Source organism: Schistocerca gregaria, chromosome 7 (assembly GCF_023897955.1).
Source record: "Schistocerca gregaria isolate iqSchGreg1 chromosome 7, iqSchGreg1.2, whole genome shotgun sequence".
Taxonomy (NCBI): Eukaryota; Metazoa; Arthropoda; class Insecta; order Orthoptera; family Acrididae; genus Schistocerca; species Schistocerca gregaria.
The window spans coordinates 225,692,109-225,711,946 of record NC_064926.1 but is presented as its reverse complement, the minus strand read 5'-3'; the positions used below and the strand labels follow the sequence as shown (position 1 = coordinate 225,711,946).

The window sequence follows — 19,838 nt, the reverse complement described above, 5'->3', positions numbered from 1 at the left end:
GGTACCGGCGGCTTCCGGTGGCTCGCTGTTGGAGAGCTCATGCTGAGTCTGCACCGCACAGCAATGCCGTCCAGCAGCTACCAGCAATCTTCGTGGGACATTGTTTGCGTACTGTATAAATGTATTCATCATAACTGACGTTTCTACGGACTTCGATATGTAGTCACCTCTGATCAAGGACGAGAATTTCAGTTGTTGCTGTTTTATGTTGAATTTAACTTTCTGTGTTGTGTTGGTAAATAGAGGCCAACGGCCTTGCCGCAGTGGTTAACACCGGTTCCCGTCAGATCACCGAAGTTAAGCGCTGACGGGCTAGGCTCGCACTTGGATGGGTGACCATCCGGCCTGCCCAGTGCTGTTGGCAAGCGGGGTGCTTTCAGCCCTTGTGAGGCAAATTGAGGAGCTACTTGATTCAGAAGTAGCGGCTCCGGTCCGTAAACTGACATACGGCCGAGAGAGCGGTGTGCTGACCACTTGCCCCTCCATATCCGCATCAAGTGACACCTGTGGGCTGAGGGCATGGCGGCCGGTCAGTACTGGTGGGCCTTCCAAGGCCTGTTCGGACGGATTTTAGTTTTTTTTTTGGATGGTAAATAGAAGTGTTTTGTCGGACTATGTGGGAAATAATTAATCACAAAATACAGCATACAAAAACTGGTGATGAGGATAGTCCAAAATCACAGCGGTCGCATCAGTCCACTACAAGAGGTGGCGACGAAGATAAACGCTCACTGGCTCCGAGGGCCAGCCTCAGGTTCACACTCCAGTGTCTCATCCACACCCGACTTCCATCCCCATCCATCAGTGTCTGCTGCTCCTACAGCCATGTTCAATCCTTTTCTCAAGCGTGGCACTGCTCGGACATAAGGTGACGACAAGGATAAACGCTCACTGGCTGCAACTCCAGCTTTTTTGTGTTCCAGTGTCTCATACGCCATCCGGTGGCCACCGTTTACCAGCCAAGCCCAACACTCCTGCAGCAATGACGGAACTCTTTCTCGATGATGGCACATCCCAGATGGAAGATGCTGGCAAAGTACCTGCAAGATTTCCCAGCGTGGTTCTCAGCATCACAGCACTCGGACTCCGCTCCAACCATTTCCTGCCTGGTCGTTTCCCTCTGTCTGAGCCTGATGCTGCTAAGTGTCATTGTGGAACCCTTATCCCAATAAGGAACAATATTTGAACTACACCCACTCACATTCATAGCTTACTAGCTTACACTTTACATCTAATCATGAACTACTTCCACTCACTACACCACCTACCAGTAATAGTGGCATCCAAAGCACTTATACTGACTCAGCATATGGTGCACTGTTCCTTAATGGACTCCACTGTAAGCACTTTACTGGTTACAAATAGTGCTCCCTACAAGTGCCATGACATTGTGTCAGATCCACCGGTTCCTCCGTCTTGATAAATACTACTCTCAAGTTACGATGACAATCTTGCCTAGAACTTATCCTCTGCTCATAAAAGTAGGAGAAGAAAACAACACAGTCTGTCCTCTCAGCCCACTGTAGCTCTCGATGCTAATCACTGCAGCCGCTACATGATGCTGGGTCCAACTTCACATGTCTGATTCCAAAATATAGGGTGGGTGGCCTCTACTGTGGCAGGGTTACGTTGAGGCGGTGGGCCGTCATCAGGATGTTGTCTGGTGGTAGCTCAAGAAAATATCATTAAGTCACACATTATATTAGGAAAAAAAAGCTACAGCACTTGTAATGTCGTTCCACAGTGGCAATGCTCTGTTGCTACGTGCTGACAGCTTGAAGCCGGTAACAGACCGCCAGTAGCCGACTGGCAGCCAGCTAGCAGCTGGGTAGGAATGAAATCATGGGACGCCGGGCGCGACATGTAAACTATCCTGTCTCAATTCGGCGGTTCAGGGCAGGGCTCGCCTGCAGACGTAGAAACTCGCCGTGATTCTTGCAGAGCAAGACAGCGACCACTGATGATGTCTGCCCTTGCTTACAATGTCAGTTTACTTACACAAGTACAGGCGGATAACCTGCTGCACTTCCCAGTCACCAATGGCTGTCCTCGAAGGCAGAAGTCCAGCTGTGGCTAAAGTGAGCTCGAAGGTGCCCACCAGCTGAAAGGCACCAAGTCCATGGGTGTGGACTTAGAACCAGGTCAGTTTGTCAGTGATGGAACCCCAGCCTCCTGGCGGCACCTTGCCAAATCGTGTCGCCTCGTCACCTGACGTAGGCTATCCCTCGTAGTAGGTGCTCGCAAACTAGGATGTCTTTGGCTAAAAAGATGGATATTAATACACATTTGGTGCTGCTTGTTGTCCAGAGACACCACTTCCAGTTACTTACACCAAAATGGGGCGGCGGCCAGAAAGCGTGCAACTGACCTACCGTCCATTGGCGTGGTCGGCCTGCCCAACTACTGTGCCGTTTGTATAGCGAGTGCTGGCTCTTGGCCCACAATGAGGAAACAGGCTGTTCGCATTGCTGCATATGATGTAATGGTAATACTAAAGCTCAGATTGCTGCTATAGCACACACCTCAACAGAAGTTTGGAACATAATAGTGTTTAATACGATGATTTCTTACAGTACACCCATTGCGGTTGGTACAATATCTTATTAACAAAATAAACATAATTTCTTCTGAAAACAGATCTTGGTTAGTTACAAAAAACATTACAAAACGAAGTAGGCTCTCTCCTAAGTGTACATCTTGCAAACAATAAGAGTGAAAAACTTTACCTCATTGTGATGATTATGAGTCTTTAGTAGTGAGCATGTTCTCCTCGAACGCGGATGAGATCTTCCACTCTGCGAGGCATGCTCTGGATGAGACAATAAAGTTTATCTTGGGGTATGAGGTCCCACTCCTCAATGGCAGCATCAGTGAGGTCCTGAAGATTGTCAGGTGGATTCGGACTCCGCACAATGCCCACTTTCAGCAGGTCCTATGCACGCTCAGTTGCATTCATGTCTGGGGACTGCTGCCCATTGCATTCGGTTGATGTTCCTTCTTTGAAGATACCGAGACGCTGCTAGAGCACCGTGCGGTCTTGCATTGTTATCGACTGGGATTTGCTTGTACTTCTGGAATGCTGATGCTCGGTTCAGTAATGGAAAATCTATTCCAAACAGGAATAAACTTCACCCCCAGGAAGAGTTTCCTAACAACTTCACAGCCCTTAGAAGGGTCAGCTGCGGCTACCCGACTCACTAAGTGGAAAGAAAGTTGCCAACACATATCTAACTGGATGACACCACAAGAATCCCTGCCACCTGGAAAAATGGACAAGTGAGTCATCTGGAAGTCCTTGAACAGACTAGGACTGAAGACGAGGGACAATCTCCTTAAATGGAACATCCAACTGCCAAATGCCAACACAACACTGTGCGAATCTACATCTACATCTACATCTACATCCATACTCCGCAAGCCACCTGACGTTGTGTGGCGGAGGGTACCCTGAGTACCTCTATCGGTTCTCCCTTCTATTCCAGTCTCGTACGTGGAAAGAAGGATTGTCGGTATGCTTCTGTGTGGGCTCTAATCTCTCTGATTTTATCCTCATGGTCTCTTCGCGAGATATACGTAGGAGGGAGCAATATACTGTTTGACTCTTCGGTGAAGGTATGTTCTCGAAACTTTAACAAAAGCCCGTACCGAGCTACTGAGCGTCTCTCCTGCAGAGTCTTCCACTGGAGTTTATCTATCATCTCCGTAACGCTTTCGCAATTACTAAATGGTCCTGTAACGAAGCGCGCTGCTCTCCGTTGGATCTTCTCTATCTCTTCTATCAACCCTACCTGGTGCGGATCCCACACTGCTGAGCAGTATTCAAGCATTGGGCGAACAAGCGTACTGTAACCTACTTCCTTTGTTGTCGGATTGCATTTCCTTAGGATTCTTCCAATGAATCTCAGTCTGGCATCTGTTTTACCGACGATCAACTTTATATGAACATTCCATTTTAAATCACTCCTAATGAGTACTCCCAGATAATGTATGGAATTAACTGCTTCCAGTTGCTGACCTGCTATTTTGTAGCTAAATGATAAGGGACCTATCTTTCTATGTATTCGCATCACATTACACTTGTCTACATTGAGATTCAATTGCCATTCCGTGCACCATGCGTCAATTCGCTGCAGATCCACCTGCATTTCAGTACAATTTTCCATTGTTGCAACCTCTCGAAACACCACAGCATCATCTGCAAAAAGCCTCAGTGAACTTCCGATGTTATCCACCAGGTCATTTATGTATATTGTGAATAGCAACGGTCCTATGACACTCCCCTGCGGCACACCTGAAATCACTCTTACTTCGGAAGACTTCTCTCCATTGAGAATGACATGCTGCGTTCTGTTATCTAGGAACTCCTCAATCCAATCACACAATTGATCTGATAGTCCGTATGCTCTTACTTTGTTCATTAAACGACTGTGGGGAACTGTGTCAAACGCCTTGCGGAAGTCAAGAAACACGGCATCTACCTGTGACCCCGTGTCTAAGGCCCTCTGAGTCTCGTGGACGAATAGCGCGAGCTGGGTTTCACACGACCGTCTTTTTCGAAACCCATGCTGATTCCTACAGAGTAGATTTCTAGTCTCCAGAAAAGACATTATACTCGAACATAATACGTGTTCCAAAATTCTACAACTGATCGACGTTAGAGATATAGGTCTATAGTTCTGCACATCTGTTCGACGTCCCTTCTTGAAAACGGGGATGACCTGTGCCCTTTTCCAATCCTTTGGAACGCTTCACTCTTCTAGAGACCTACGGTACACCGCTGCAAGAAGGGGGGCAAGTTCCTTCGCGTACTCTGTGTAAAATCGAACTGGTATTCCATCAGGACCAGCGGCCTTTCCTCTTTTGAGCGATTTTAATTGTTTCTCTATCCCTCTGTCGTCTACTTCGATATCTACCATTTTGTCAACTGTGCTACAATCTAGAGAAGGAAGCACAGTGCAGTCTTCCTCTGTGAAACAGCTTTGGAAGAAGACATTTAGTAATTCGGCCTTTAGTCTGTCATCCTCTGTTTCAGTACCATTTTGGTCACAGAGTGTCTGGACATTTTGTTTTGATCCACCTACCGCTTTGACATAGGACCAAAATTTCTTAGGATTTTCTGCCAAGTCAGTACATAGAACTTTACTTTCGAATTCATTGAAAGCCACTCGCATAGCCCTCCTCACACTGCATTTCGCTTCGCGTAATTTTTGTTTGTCCTGCAAGGCTTTGGCTATGTTTATGTTTGCTGTGAAGTTCCCTTTGCTTCCGCAGCAGTTTTCTAACTCGGTTGTTGTACCACGGTGGCTCTTTCCCATTTCTTACGATCTTGCTTGGCACATACTCATCTAACGCATATTGTACCATGGTTTTGAACTTTGTCCACTGATCCTCAACACTATCTGCACTTAGAGACAAAACTTTTGTGTTGAGCCGTCAGGTACTCTGTAATCTGCTTTTTGTCACTTTTGCTAAACAGAAAAATCTTCCTACCTTTTTTAATATTTCTATTTACGGCTGAAATCATCGATGCAGTAACCGCTTTATGATCGCTGATTCCCTGTTCTGCATTGACTGATTCAAATAGTTCGGGTCTGTTTGTCACCAGAAGGTCTAATATGTTATCGCCACGAGTCGGTTTTCTGTTTAACTGCTCAAGGTAGTTTTCAGATAAAGCACTTAAAAATGCGGTGAATTGCAGACAACCCGGCATCTCTTCAAATGTAACTCATGTCCAACCAGCTGTAGCATGAAGGACTTAAGGTCTGCAGCACCCAGTGCTATCAAAGTTGCCCAATTCTGGGTGAATACTGTATGGTTTTATTTGTATGTACTGTATAGGTGTTTATTTTAGTGCACCTCTGCCACCAATAAAAAAAATCGGCTAGGATGGAGTTATCACCGACTTAACGAGTGTAGGGCCTTGCAGTAGTCTGTAGGACCTCTTTGAGGTATCGTGGACCAGTCAAACTGCCGTAGATGTGAATAACGGGGATCCGCCGTTCCATCGTTATTGACACCCAGAACATTACCTTTCCACCTGCAAACGGATGGACTTTCTGGACGTATCGGTGTTCCTTGCGTCGTCTAGCGCTTCTAGGGACCCTCACACCTCTAGTGTCCGATCACAAACCAGTCCTGGTCTCGTTAACAAACATGATTTTACTCTATTCTGCAATATTCCAATGCTGGTGTGCAGGCGCCCAGGTCCTTCGACTGCGTCGGTTCCGTTGGTTCAATGCAAAACTTGTCATTCGTCTTCTGGAATGAGAACCACTCTGAGACAATGTTCTACGCACTGTTTGGTCTGAGATACGAATCCCTGTTGCCAGGGAGAAGTCATTTCCAATATTTCTGGCAGATGATGTTGGGCAGCTGCGAAAACTACAGTTGGAGGAAACGACCCTGCATTGGTGTTGTCGTACGGGGCGACTACTGCGAGGTACTTTCTCCACACTTTAGACACACCACTTAGACTGACAAGCAACCTATCGGCAATATCTTTCCGTGTATTCGTTGCTCAAAGTAAAGCCACTACTCTGACTCTATCAAAGTGTTATGTGCCTCAATGTGGCATGTTACTGCAGTAATGAACACAAACTGAATGTAGCTGTTCTAGGTACTGGCCTGCTCATGATGTGCCGTTGCGGCGTCGGTATGTTTACGTGACTGGGAAACGACCACAGAGCATGCCAGTAATAAACGCCATCCCGGATATGTGCTCTAGCTGAATAATGCGTGCAGTGTCTAGGTCAATGAGACCTATAGTATCGAAGACTACATTTTACGACAGTATTCAAATCCTTTGATGAGCAGTGTAGTTTAATGATGTATTTATGTTCAAATGTGTTTGAAATCTTATGGGACTTAGCTGCTAAGGTCATCAGTCCCTAAGCTTACACACTACTTAACCTAAATTATCCCAAGGACAAACACACAAACACATACACCCATGCCCGAGGGAGGACTCGAACCTCTGCCGGGACCAGCCACACAGTCCATGACTGCAGCGCCCAAGACCGCTCGGCAAATCCCGCGCGGCTATGTATTTATGGTGGTGGGTCTATTTCGGCCAGATTTCCATCTTCAGACTATACGTAATACACTGGATCTCTCCCCAGTTGAGAACGTTTGAAGCATTATGGGCAAGTCCTCCAACCAGTTTGGGATTTTGACGATCTAACACGTCAATTGGGCAGAATTTGGCAAGATATCACTCTGGCGGACATCCAACAACCCTATGAATCAATGCCAACCCGAATAACTACTTCCATAAGAGCCAGAGGTGGGCCAACGCATTATTGGCTCAAATGGCTCTAAGCCCTGCGGGACTTAACTTATGAGGTCATCAGTCCCCTAGAACTTAGAACTGCTTAAACCTAACTAACCAAAGGACATCACACACATCCATGCCCGAGGCAGAATTCGAACCTGCGACCGTAGTGGTCGCTCGGTTCCAGTCTGTAGCGCCTAGAACCGCTCGGCCACCTCGGCCGGTCCAACGCTTTATTGACTTGCTCAATTTTTGAAGCTCTTTCTCTTGAATAAATCATCCATTTTTCTGAAACTGTAATCATTTGTTTGTCTGTACTTGTACAGCACATCTACCGATTGCCATTCCATTCAGATAACTCCTTCGTAATGCACCATTTTTTTGTGTCTTACTTGTTAGGTTGTGTGTCGAAATTGATTCGCTGACAGCGAATTCATTGAAATCGACTGTATTAGATCTAGATACACTACCCAACAACGACACATAAAAAAGAGTATATACTGGTAAAGGCGACCGTTCGCGTTTGCTGAAAATCCCAGTTCTGGGCCCGGTCCGGTATAAATTTTCATTGTCATCCTTGCATGATACAGCTGATGAACATGCATGCATGTTCGAAGGAACATTACGTCGTAACTCGGAATAACACAGGCACTGCAATTTCGTATCACGAAATTCCGTTCCATTTGCTACTGCCTGTTTGCATATTATATCGTCTCCACTTCTTCAGTCGTTAGATGTTTTGCTGAGATCAGATCTCATCAACTACATTTAGTGTTTCATGTGCTGATCTTATTCCCTCAGCATCATTCAATCCGACTCCACTTCATTACGATTGTTTCACTTTCATTGATGTTCATCTTATACCCTCTTTTCAAGACATTATTCAGTTTGCCAGTTTTTCCAGTTTTCCGTGCATAATTCATGTTGGTATTATACAATTAAAACTAATTAAACTGATGGTTCAGTAATATTCACACCAGTCAGCAACTATGTTGTTTGGGATTGGGATGATTACTGTGGTATCCACCTGGTAGTCATTCTCCCGCAAACCACGTAGGCCTTATGGGCAGCCGCCCCATTAGGAGGATGCGCGTAAACGGCTCTCGTCAAAACAGAGATACGCTACTGGCCATTAAAATTGCTACACCACGAAGCTGACTTGCTACAGACGCGAAATTTAACCGACAGGAAGAAGATGTTGTGAAATGCAAATGATTAGCTTTTCAGAGCATTCACACAAGGTTGGCGCCGGTGGCGACACCTACAACGTGCTGACATGACAAGAGTTTCCAACCGATTTTTCATACACAAACAGCAGTTGATCGGCGTAGCCTCGTGAAACGTTGCTGTGATACCTCGTGTAACGAGGAGAAATTCGTACCATCACGTTTCCGACTTTGATAAAGGTCGGATTGTAGCCTATCGCGGTTGCGGTTTATCGTATCGCGACATTGCTGCTCGCGTTGGTCGAGACCCAATGACTTCTAGCAGAGTATGGAATCGGTGGGTTCAGGAGGGTAATACGGAACGCCGTGCTGGATCCCAACGGCCTCGTATCACTAGCAGTCGAAATGACAGGCATCTTATCTGCATGAATGTGACGGATGATGCAGCCACGCGTCGATCCCTGAGTCAACAGATAGGGACGTTTGCAAGACAACAACCATCTGCACTAACAGTTCGACGACGTTTGCAGGAGCAGAGACTATCAGCTCGGAGACCATGGCTGCGGTTACCCTTGTCGCTGCATCACAGACAGGAGCGCCTGCGATGGTGTACTCAACGACGAACCTGGGTGCACGAATAGCAAAACCTCATTTTTTCGGATGAATCCAGATTCTGTTTATAGCATCATGGTGGTCGCATCCGTGTTTGACAACAACGCGGTGAACGCACATTGGAAGCGTGTATTGGTCATCGCCATACTAGCGTATCACCCGGCGTGATGCTATGAGGTACCATTGGTTACACGTCTCGGTCACCTCTTGTTCGCATTGACGGCACTTTGAAAAGTGGACGTTACATTTCAGATGTGTTACGACCCGTGGCTCTACCCTTCATTCGATCCCTGCGATATATTACATTTCAGCAGGATAATGCACGATCGCATGTTGCAGGTCCTGTACGGGCCTTTCTGGATACAGAAAATGTTCGACTGCTGACCTGGCCAGCACATTCTCCATATCTCTCACCAATTGATGCGTCTGGTCAATGGTGGCCGAGCAACTGGCTCGTCACAATACGCCAGACACTACTCGTGATGAACTGTGGTATCGTGTTGAAGGTGCATGGGCAGCTGTACCTGTACACGCCATCCAAACTCTGTTTGACTCAATGCCCAGGCGTATCAAGGCCGTTATTACGGCCAGAGGTGGTTGTTCTGGGTACTTATTTCTCAGGATCTATGCACCCACATTGCGTAAAAATGTAATCACATGTCAGTTCTAGTGTAATATATTTGTCCAATGAGTACTCTCTTATCATCTGCATTTTTTCTTGGTGTAGCAGTTTTCATGGCCAGTAGTGTATTTTCCTTGGTGGCCTGAGCTGTTTACCACGCAGTTACACGTCACCTCCACAGTGTCTGGGGACGATAACCTCGCCGACAGGTAGCGTGCCTGTCGCAGCAGAGAACGCTGTCGACAGGGCACTGTTTTGCTGCCCCACGTCATGTGCCCTCGCAGCGCCACGCGGATATCCGTCCGCGCCCGACTATTGAGGCCACCCCGCCGGGCCGTGCTAGGTCAGTCGCGAGTGCCAGCAGTTCAGTTCCAGCGCCACCTGTTAGGCAGTACCAGCAGTTTCGTCTCAGCGCTCCACTCCGGCACACCTTGTGCAGCTCGTCCTGCACTTCACCAGCAACACCTCAGCTGTCACACGCCACCGCTACAGCCCCAGCACCGTCCCAGGTCTTCACACAGCCAACTACCACGACTCAAGGATTCCGTCGTGTAGGCACATCACAGTTAACGCCACAATGAGAAATTTCAGTTGTGTGTATTTGCGTGGATATTAATTTAACGACATTATAACTGAGTTCCGATTTATTAATAAAATTATTCTTTTCAAAGTGTCTTCGATCACTCCTCAGTACGGGGATACTTCAGTTACGTTCTCCTTTAAGTCTGAGAGTAATTCGCATCCCTCATGTATCTTTCATATCAGGAGAAACAGTTTTGTGGTGGTTGGTTCTCCAAGGTCTTACGAATTCTGTGATGCATTTTTTTTTTTTCAGTGCACTGTCAAATTCCTCTCGAAGTATTACTTCTCCCATCTCATCTTCTCCTTTTAGTATTTCGATAATAATGCTTTGCTCTAATAGCCCGCCGCTGTGTCACAGCGGTTCTAGGTGCTTCAGTCCGCAACCACGCTGCTACTACGGTCGCAGGTTCGCGTCCTGCCTCGGGCATGGATGTGTGTGATGTCCTTAGGTTAGTTAAGTTTAAGTAATTCTAAGTCTAGGGGACTGATGACCTCAGATGTTAAGTCCAATAGAGCTTAGAGCCAGTTTTTGAACTTTCCCCTAATATCAACAACTAATGTAACATAAAAAGATAACCTAATTTGTATAGCTTTCCTCTGCAGACATTTCAGCTTTCCCTTCTTTCCTTCGTACTGGCTAGCCATCTGAAGTCTTGATATTCATGCAGCTGCAGTTTTCTTTCTATCTTTTTTCAGTGGTTTCATTAATTCTCCAGTAGGCTACAGTAATCTTTCCCGTAGTCCTGCAAGCGTTTACAGCTTTGCATTTCTCCTGTAGCCAAGCTGCTGTGCCATGTTGTACTTTCTGTCAGTCTCAGTTTTTAGAGGTCTCTATTCTCTTTTGCTTGTTTCGCTTGCTACATTTTTATATTTTCTCCTTTCGTCAAGTAAACACTGTATCTCGTTTGTTAAATGAAGCCCTTCTAATAAGACTTGTCTTCTTGCCTAGCTTTTCCTCTGTTGCCTTCACTATTGAGTCGTCTTCTATTATTCCCTTTAAAACTATCAACACCCTCAAAGACTTTGGACGTGTGTCTCACAGAAATGTTCCTTCAGTCTCGTCCTCTGAGCTTCAGTGATCTCAGAAGAAATCCCACTCACATAAGCGATTTGAGCGATGCGCAATTAGCGAGACAAATTACGCGAAATATTGCTCTGAAAATTTACTCGAAAGCGTTTATTGGCAGACCCTAATGAATTCTCTGGATTGCTACACTCTTAAATAACAGCAACCAGCCTCGCTTTTATCCGCAGTACATGGCTAAACCATCCCACAGTTAATATCAAAAATCCTATAACTATGTAAGTAATACTTTCATTTAAAACATCTCAGCTCTGACTACTAAATTGGAAAGCAAACACCAAAAATGCCACTACACGATCCCAACTGATTTCTAGCAAATTCCCACCATAAACATAACAGACGATGCTGAGGAAATTATAGGATATGAGACGCTTAAAGTGGTACGTGAGTTTTGTTATTTTGTCAGCAAAATAATTAACATCTGAGTTCATCAGTTCCCTATACCTAGAACTACTTAAACCTAACTAACATAAGGACATCACACACATCCATGCCCGAGGCAGGATTCGAAACTGCGACCTTAGTAGCAGCGCGGTTCCAGACTGAAGCGCCTAGAACCGCTCGGCCACAGCGGCCAGCAAAATAAGTAGATGTACAGAAGTGAAATGTGAACGATATGCGATTCAGACTACAAGAGAATATACTCTTTTGAAAAGTGGTGCTACAAAATAATATTAAAAATTATCAGTCTGTAGTTGCATTTGCACAATTATACGTTCTATGATTTTGACGCTACCCCTTGTGTTATTAAACTCCTGACATCCCTACCATCTCTCCAATCAGCCTCACTTCCGTTCTCCATTCCCCCATATCTCCCCTAACTCCAGTATATACCTATTTAAAACACTGACCACAGTTGCAAAATACAGTACTCTAATGTGTGGTTCTGAACAGACTAACCAACTCCTTAGGTAAATTCTACATTTATGTCCAGTTCTTTTCTGTTCTACTTGTTGTAAGATATTAGACGATACATATTTAAATTTACTTCGGTTTAGATCTTAAGATAATCCAGAGGGATCGAAAAATGTAATCCAGTTAAATAGGTGCGACTGAGACGGAACAATAAATGAGAATTGTCTTACATATCAATATGCTTGGTGTATCTCTCAAGACTCTCTCAGCTGTACTGACTACAGGAGAATGCTGGAGATAAGATAGATAGAATGAGTAGTTAATGAGGAGATACTAAATAGAATTGGGAAAAAAAATCGCACAACGTGACTAAAAGAAGGGAAAAGTTGATCACTTCCTGAGGCACCAAGGAATCGTCAGTTTGGTAATGGACTGAATTGCTGGTGAGGGTGGGGAGGTTAAATATTTTAGAGAGAGATTAGGGCATAAATATAGTAAGCAAGTTCAAATCGGTGTATACTGCAGCTGTTATTCAGAGATGAAAAGGCTTCCGCGGGTTAGAGTAGCGTGGACAGCCGTCTTCGGACTGAAGACTACTACAACAACACAAAATACGCCGACCTCTCCTCCTCCATACCAAAACTATACTTATGGATATCTTACAGATACCGGAACCATTATACTAACGAGATTCACCCTGGTCCTTACCGCCCACTAATGGACGTTCCACCTTTCATGATGGGCTGTAGGCTGGTTTTTATAAAATTGCCGGTAGGAAACTAAATTTCAGAAAATTTCCATCACTGTCGGCCACTCTTAATTTTATTCGATATTGCATCAGTGAAACTAAACGGCGCTGCAGTGCAACCAGAAATAAAAAAGCCTCGCCCCAGAATAGCTCGTACCATCTCCTCCCACACCACCCAGCTCTAACAGACAAGCAGAGCCGGTGGGTGGCGCCGCCCACACCACAAATCCAATCTACAATGTGGGAGGGACACGTACAGACGACAGATAGGGCACAGGCTCTTTTGTTTGCCGTCATGCAGGTCAGTACTACCGTATATAGTGCTGCGCTTGGGCATGACACGAGCTATTGGAGTAGTTGGTCTCACAGCTCGACAAATGTTGGACTTTACACGAGCTTTCGATCGCCGTACGATCTAGCAACTTTCTTTGGTACTGTCTTCGAGATATGTCTTTCTTTAGAATTATCTTTGTATTATGGATTTGAGTCACAAAAATAAACTTGGGACGCGTAGTGCAGTATCATACAGAGCGCAGCTTATACGTAAACAGAGCACTAATAAATAAATGAATGATCACATTCACCCGTTAGTTTAATACTCTAATTCTCGAGCTTCGTATAGACTCTCTGTCGATATTTAGCTCGTCCTGCGATTTAGTGACGTCTGTAGATATTTGATCATTTTTTACATGTTTGATTTTTTATCTTTATGAGGCTTTTATTTCCTAATTAACTTTCTTCCTCGTTTGATTTGAATTTAACACCTATTGTGAAGATGATTAAAAATTGGTAACTTCTTTACAGGTTTTTCCAATATGTTAACAGAGATCGAAATATTCATTTCCAGTTCACTTGGTAAATCATTTTAGTTTCCAATAAATAAATAATACAATGTATTGGATTCAGAGTCGAATAATATTTTAAAAGCACAATACGTTCATCTGTGTCTGTTAGCTTTACATACAAGACCTCTATAAACGTCTGTATACGGTATCTTTATGTGTGCTGTATGAGAACTCTTATTGTAAATAAGTTCGAGTACAACAGGAGTTCGTGCGGTGGTAGGAGTCATTGCCATTTCCATCTGTGTTTCACAAAACTCTAAAATTTCAAGAAGAACTATAGCTAGTTGCGCAATCGATTGCATTCGCGTCGTATCACTGCAAGGTCCGTCAGCGAGTCAAATGCTACGTGGTTGTTCGAGCAGCATTCGATACTGTATCGAGCTCTGTGGCATATCGGGAAATCTCGAGCCCATTCGAAAGCGAATCAGTAGGCTGTTAAGATTTGTGAGAGCACGTGTCCAGTGATTCAACAAAATTCTGTGAGCCCATGTCTCAGAAAAAAGAAATGTTTTCGTGGCTATCTGGCAGAATCTGCTGCAATAAAACAACTTTCAATGCGTTTGCTGTGTCAGAAAATATCCAGCAGGCAATGATAGCTGATTGCAAGAACATCTTGCTACAAAATATGCAAATAATAAGAACAAGCCCGTTGAATATTTTCAAGAAATGTATTTAAAAAATTCAAAATCGTTCAATAATCGCTATATTATTTAAGAAACAACAGATAGCAAATGAAGATATATTAATTGTTACTTATTTCATTTCACAGTTAATTGCGAAAGGTCATGAAAGTTGCAATGTTTGAAGAAGTGTAATACTACCCTTTATTTCAACGATAGTGCATGATGCATGTCCAAAATTTTAAAAACGTTGCCGCTAAGCGACTTCACAGTAGAGCAACCGACTGAAAAACTGGCAGTTTATGCTGAGAAAAACTTGTAAGTATTCTTTAAAACTCTTCATTTTCCTTGCAGACGGATGAGTCGACCATTGCAGATAATAATGCTTCACTAATAGCGTAAGTATTATTCTGATAAAAAAAGTTCATTACGAGAAGAAACGCTACTCGCAAAATATCTCATTACGGATACAACAGGATTATCTACTTTTAATGCCGTGAAATCACACTTCACAAAAAAAATCGATGGCTGTCAAAGGGTACGTCTTTGGCTCGTTTTGTAGCATTATATGACAGTATCATACAATTTTTTAAAAATAATAATGAGACAGCCTTTGTTAAAAGTTAAAAGCAGTGAAATACTGTACAATTCTTTTTATTTGGCAGATATTTTGAAGAGATCTTGCGATGTTAATATGCAGCTTCAGCGATCTAATAAAACTCCTACAAGTTCCCAAAGTATTGTGTTACTATTTATTGACAAGCCTCAACTACTTTGTTATAATCTATTACAGAGAGAATTGTATAACTTTCCTGAATTGTCATCTACAAAACTCCAGAAGAAATTGACTGAATAGTGGTCACTTAAACGAACTTTAATTAGATATTCTCAAACTGAAAGTGTACGAATGATGAATAATCCTATCACCAATTCAAGAGAATGATAAAACCTACCAAGAAGAGCAGTTGGAAATTAGATACGCTGACGAAAGTAAACACACATTCGATAGTGGCGGATATGAAAACCTAAGGTCAAATAAAGAAGTACCTGTCTTATATCGAAATATGTGAAAATGATATTTAGTTTATACCTCTCCTTGCCTCATATCTTGAGGAATGAGAATTTAGCACTGTTAATCACGTTATGACCAAAGAAAGAAACCACCTAATATTTTCAGAAGACGAGACTTTCGTTTGTCCCTTAGAAAAATTGCGCTAGTCTTTAGTTTCTCAGCAACAGCCTCAGGGATCTCATTAATAATACACTTTGTGATCAAAAGTATCCGGATATCCCCAAAAACATACGTTGTTCATATTAGGTGGATTGTGCTGCCACCTACCGCCAAGTACTCCATATAAGCGACCTCAATAGTCATTAGACATGGTGACAGAGCTGAATGGGGCGCCCCGCGGAACTCACAGACTTCGAACGTGGTCAGGTGATTGGGTGTCACTTGTGTCATACGACTGTACGCGAGATTTCCATACTCCTAAACATCCCTAGGTCCACTGTTTCCGATGTGATACTGAAATGGAAACGTGAAGGGACACGTACAGCACAAAAGCGTGCAGCCCGACCTCGTCTGTTGACTGCCAGAGACCGCTGACAGTTGAAGAGTGTCGTAATGTGTAATAGTAAGACATCTATCCATACCATCACACAGGAATTCCAAACTGCATCAGGATCGACTGCAAGTGCAATGACAGTAAGGCAGGAGATGCGAAGCTTGGATTTCATGATGGAGCGGCTGCTCATAAGCAACACATAAGCCGGTAAATGCCAAACAACGCCTCGCTTAGCGTAAGGAGCGTAAACGTTGGACTATTGAACAGTGGAAAAACGTTGTGTGGAGTGACGAATCATGGTACACAATATGGCGATCCGACGGCAGAGTATGGGTATGGCAAATGACCGGTGAACGTCATCTACCGGCGTGTGTAGTGCCTATGGTAAAATTCGAAGGCAGTGGTGTTAGGGGGTGGTCGTGTTTTCATGGAGGGGACTTGCACCCCTTGTTGTTTTGCGTGGCACTATCACAGCACAGGCCTACATTAATGTTTTAAGCACTTTCTTGCTTCTCACTGTTGAGCAATTCGGGGATGGCGATCGCATCTTTCAACGCGATCGAGCACCTGTTCATAATGCACGGCCTGTGGCGGAGTGGTTACACGACAATAGCATCTCTGTAATGGACTGACCTGTTCAGAGTCCTGACCTGTATCCTATAGAACACCTTTGGGATGTTTTGGAGCGCCGACTTCGTGCCAGGTTTCACCGACCGACATCGATACCTCTCATCAGAGCAGCACTTTGTGAAAAATCGGCTGCCGTTTCCCAAGAAACCTTCCAGCACCTGACTGAACGTATGCCTGCGAGGGTGGTTCAAATGGCTCTAAGCACTATGGGACTTAACATCTGGGGTCATCAGTCCCCTAGACTTATAACTACTTAAACCTAGCTAACCTAAGGACGTCACACACATTCGTGATCGAGGCAGGATTCGAATCTGCGACTGTAGCAGCACCGCGGTTCCGGACTGAAGCGCCTAGAACCGCTCGGTCATAGAAGCCGGCTGTGCGGGTGGAAGCTGTCAACAAGGCTAAGGGTGGGCCAACACCATACTGAATTCCTGCATTACCGATGGAGGGTGCCACGAACTTGTAAGTCATTTTCAGTCAGGTGTCCGGATAGTTTTGATCACATAGTGCATAAATACCTAAATGTGATTTCATAAGACTTGATGCTTCTATGTACGCAAAATATTAATAAAAAGATAGATTTAACTACTGTAAATGGCTTTATGAAGATTTGTTTTGTCAAACTTAGCGAAAGTTTGACGTAAAGTATTTGGTGGCTACTCTCATTATATGCCTTAACTTGTTGCAACTCTGCTTTATAATTTAGTGAAGTGACCTCCCTCCTTTATAAATAACGATTACTATGGAACTTGTAAGTGGTGAGAAAATTTTACTACTAACAGAGATATAAAAGTGGGTGAGAAGTATAAAAACGTTTACTACCACACTACCACTGCCTTACACCACCGTGCCATTGTTTTCCTTCGTTATTCCCATTCCAGTGTTTCTATCAGAGGGCACGCGCGCACACAGACACACACACACACACACACACACACACACACACACACACACACACACACACACACACACACACATCTCTCCTCCCACACCCTACTCATAAAAATAATTCTCATTAAAATACCCAACCACTATCACTCTTTTTCAAATTCTAAAGGTAGCAGGGGTAAAATACAGGGAGCGAAAGGCTATTTACAATTTGTACAGAAACCAGATGGCAGTAATAAGAGTCGAGGGGCATGAAAGGGAAGCAGTGGTTGGGAAAGGAGTGAGACAGGGTTGTAGCCTCTCCCCGATGTTATTCAATCTGTATATTGAGCAAGCAGTAAAGGAAACAAAAGAAAAATTTGGAGTAGGTATTAAAATTCATGGAGACGAAGTAAAAACTTTGAGGTTCGCCGATGACATTGTAATTCTGTCAGAGACGGCAAAGGACTTGGAAGAGCAGTTGAACGGAATGGACAGTGTCTTGAAAGGAGGATATAAGATGAACATTAACAAAAGCAAAACGAGGATAATGGAATGTAGTCAAATTAAATCGGGTGATGCTGAGGGTATTAGATTAGGAAATGAGACACTTAAAGTAGTAAAGGAGTTTTGCTATTTAGGAAGTAAAATAACTGATGATGGTCGAAGTAGAGAGGATATAAAATGTAGACTGGCAATGGCAAGAAAAGCATTTCTGAAGAAGAGAAATTTGTTAACATAGAATATAGATTTATGTATCAGGAAGTCGTTTCTGAAAGTATTTGTTTGGAGCGTAGCCATGTATGGAAGTGAAACATGGACGATAACTAGTTTGGACAAGAAGAGAATAGAAGCTTTCGAAATGTGGTGCTACAGAAGAATACTGAAGATAAGGTGGATAGATCACGTAACTAATGAGGAGGTATTGAATAGGATTGGGGAGAAGAGAAGTTTGTGGCACAACTTGACTAGAAGAAGGGATCGGTTGGTAGGACATGTTTTGAGGCATCAAGGGATCACAAATTTAGTATTGGAGGGCAGCGTGGAGGGTAAAAATCGTAGAGGGAGACCGAGAGATGAGTACACTAAGCAGATTCAGAAGGATGTAGGTTGCAGTAGGTACTGGGAGATGAAGCAGCTTGCACAGGATAGAGTAGCATGGAGAGCTGCATCAAACCAGTCTCAGGACTGAAGACAACAACACATCACCCTTAACAATTATGAATTCGGTTCATATCATTTATTCTCGATAATCTACTGACATAGGCCTTTTTTACCTTTTTAAAAACTAATCCAGATATTTTAATGTTTAATCTTAACACTTTTTCCAAACAATCTAAAAGTATTTGCATATACTTTAAAATACTGTAGATAAAGACTAGGTGCGATTAATGCAAGCGCATCGCCCCAACCGTGTGGTGCGATGGATATGAAACTACGAAAAAAAATGTTCTTTGGGTCTCTTACGCTGTAATTTTCGGAGACAAATATACATTTTCTAGTCCTACGAACAATTTTATACTCAAGGAATCTACGATAAATTGTTGTCAAGAGATGAGTTAACTGACCTTCAAATCTCACATGAAACCTGGCAGGAGTACGTACTGTTCATTTTTTCAGTGGTACGATACAGCAAATGCTTGATTTTTATTTACGAAGTTTTGTAAATGAAGTTAAGCGTTTCAGTTTTCGTTTTGATTTTACCTGTATTGACCATAATTTTGCTCTGCTGATGGCGTTAGCGCGCGAACAAAATTTATCAGGTTTGGCAATTGTCCTGAGATAGTATGTCACTGGTTGTTTCGTACATTAGAGCCATCCAATTTAGTAGGGAAGTCTGTTTCAATTAACATCTGCCGCTCTGCAGATCAATACTTAGTTTACTACAAGCATTTCCAACATACCATGTTATGATAATTGACGGTGGGTATATTATATATCACATCCCCTCCTCCCCCATTCACATCACTACCCTATGCCCATTACAAATGGGATGTTTGGGGAAAACGACTGTCGGTAAACATTTGTCTAATTTACGTGATTTTCAAAAATGGTTCAAATGGCTCTGAGCACTATGGGACTTAACATCTGAGGTCAACAGTCCCCTAGAACTTAGAACCACTTAAACCTAACTAACCTAAGGACATCACACACATCCATGCCCGAGAAGGATTCGAACCTGCGACCGTAGCGATAGCGCAGTTCCAGACTGAAGCGCCTAGAACCGCTCGGCCACTGCGGCCGGCTATGTGATTTTCCTTCATAATCATGTCGTGCGTCGCGGGAGGGAAGAAGTGACGCGTTGCATGACTTTCTTGGAACGCGTGCTCTCAGAATTTACCGGAAGCCTCTGCAATAATTCGCAGTGC

General features: G+C 43.8%; 1 pseudogene; it reads left to right on the top strand.

The window, feature by feature from the left end:
* The first annotated feature begins 245 nt into the window (after positions 1 to 245).
* On the top strand, positions 246 to 364 carry LOC126282533 (5S ribosomal RNA; annotated as a pseudogene).
* The last annotated feature ends 19,474 nt before the right edge of the window (positions 365 to 19,838 follow it).